Here is a 2,526-nt window from a genome sequence, read left to right on the forward strand (position 1 = left end):
TTAACTGGAAGCTTTCGCATTGAGAATGGGATCAAACCACAAAGTATCCTTCAGCGACCCTAACCCCAAGTTTCTCTCCATTGGAGTTGGTGTGACGGCTAAGGAGAGAGGCTGAGAAGCGGGCAGGTGATCCACTATAATGTGTGTGATATTGAAAGTCCTAAATAAGCAAGCATTTCAGTTAGTTTCTGTGAATTTTTAAATGAAGAAAAGTAGGCCTGTCTCATAATTTTCACAGCCTCAGTGGGGCTGGTAGAGTTTTTAGTGTTATGTATCGAAAACTATTATCCCTGTGTGTGTATTATTTCTCTTATTTTACCAAACATTTTATTTTTATTTTATTTTTATTACGTGTAGCCATCAAAGTGATGGCTACATGTAAAATAAGGTTAGATAAACTTTAAAGTTAAATAAAGTAACTGTGTGTGTGTAGCGCTCACCCAAGATAGATAAAACTTAAAAAAAAAAAAAAATTTCAAATATTTATGCAAGATTTCAAATATTTTATTTGAAAGTCCAAAGACACTCCGGCTCCTACGGCATGCTAAAATGGCCAGTCATTGTAGCTTATTTTAAATTCATCAAACAAGTCAAGAGATGCGAGCTCGCTTTCATCGAGAATTTCTTGAAGTGGATCAATGTTGTCAGACTCCACATGCTGAATTAATGAACCTGTAGGTTCTGATTCGATTTCTCTTCCACTGGTGGCTGCGTTGTCTTCTTGGATCGAGTGTTTTAATTCAGACGACGTAGTCGCATGGCCAAGCATTTCTCTGTTCTTTCGACTCTCTGAGATCAACTTTGTCACTTCTTCGGCTTCAGTGTCTTTATCCTTGAACTCCTTCAGCAGCTTTTTGTACTTGGTCACTTTCCTCTTACACCCACATGTGAATGGGTGCTGAAATGCTGTCAAGGGCATTTCTGCTGAAGCAGATGGATAAATGTAGCCCCTATAACGCAGGGTTTCCCTTCCAGTCCTCTTTGTATAGACCCCAATACTGCCAGGTGCCGGAGGTCCGCGATATGAAGGCAGGTCAGCCCAAGCTGTCGGCATTTGACATAGCACATATTTTTTCAATGAAGCTGTGGAGCAATAGCACAGAAATATGATCAATATATCTCCTCAGGTAAATGATAGAAAGTTTGGTTTACTTTTGTTTTTTTGTTGTTATTTTTAAAAAAAGCATCACCAGGTTCATATTTTTATTTCATACTAAAATCCAGCAACAAAGGCTGATTGTAAAGGTTAAGTTTTTCAAGAATTTCTTCTAAACAAGACTTAAGTCAGTTGGCTGAAACCCAGCTAAAACAAACACACACGTGTATGTGTACAGATACTCCAGTTTGGCTGTTTGTGTGTTTTTTCAGTAAAAATGTTTAAGAATACGGGGTGAAAATTAGTCTTTATTTTTATCTGTACAAATTCAAAGTGCTGCAATCAATAAATCAAATGTGAGAATGACTTCATGAGTGTTCACCAGTACTAACATGTTGAAAGCTCTGTGTTGGTGATCTTCACAGAGAGGCTTAACAGTGTGTCATCTACACAGAATACAACAAACACTGTGCTACAGCAAAGTTACAGCTTACCTGGAGCGCCTTGGCCACAAGTTGCTTCCATGACAGCTGATTTTCCCCCAAAGATGCCCTGCAAAGAGTTAGTTGTGTTTAACAGAAGAGCAGAAGTCACCCAACATCAAAAAATGCGCAATCTGCAATCAGATGTAAACAAACCAGTTGCCTAGCAACAATAGAAACTAATGTATCAACTACAGTCTGAACACTTTTTAGGGAAGTTAAGGACTTGGACTAATTTTGTTATTAAACAATCACAGTGCTCTTGGTCAATATAAAATGTTATTAAAGTCAAGCTGAGTATTTAACCTGCCGACGTCATGTGTGCTAACCCTAACCTTAATCCTGGCCTTACCTACTTTGGGAGAGCAGGACCTTACAGGATCTTACAACAAATACCTAAATCTGAAATATCTATAGAGATGATTCACAATATAAAACTAAAATTAAATTAAATTCATTTTTGTCTTTTTATGGATTATTTTTTCCATACTTTAACAGTACGATTATCGCACTTATCAAAAAATGTTTTTGTGCCACTTACAGGAAGATGTGTCCACAACATAGACCACGTAATGGTCATTTTGTTGGTTTCAGTCGGTTGTCATAGTGTAGGACTTACACTGGGTAAAACAAGAATTGAACATGTCACCAATTTTCTAAGTAAATATATTTCTAAAAGTGCCATTGACATCAAATTCTTACCAGATGTGGGTAAAAACCCATCAAATCCACAACTGCAAAAAGGTCAGACCATAGATGTCCATAAATTGAGTTATGCATAATAATGCCCTAATATCTTAGTAATTTCAAGAGTGCTGCATCCGCCTGAAAGTCTTTTTAAAATTTTTTGCCTTTTAGAGTCCGTCAGATCTCTTTTTTAAGCTCATTTCACCAAATGTACTCATATGTCACACCAGCCCTCTGCATGTGCTCCTACACTACATCCAT

General features: G+C 37.3%; 1 long non-coding RNA gene across 1 annotated transcript; it reads right to left on the bottom strand.

The window, feature by feature from the left end:
* Window positions 1-482: 482 nt before the first annotated feature.
* On the bottom strand, window positions 483-1,963 carry LOC146510396 (uncharacterized). Its single transcript, XR_014876533.1, has 2 exons — window positions 1,591-1,963; window positions 483-1,083 (listed from the first exon to the last, which is right to left on the bottom strand). It is a non-coding gene; the product is annotated as an uncharacterized LOC146510396 (long non-coding RNA).
* Between the last annotated feature and the right edge of the window lie 563 nt (window positions 1,964-2,526).

The sequence above is a fragment of the Neolamprologus multifasciatus genome, chromosome 10 (genome assembly GCF_963576455.1).
Source record: "Neolamprologus multifasciatus chromosome 10, fNeoMul1.2, whole genome shotgun sequence".
In the NCBI taxonomy this organism is placed as follows: Eukaryota; Metazoa; Chordata; class Actinopteri; order Cichliformes; family Cichlidae; genus Neolamprologus; species Neolamprologus multifasciatus.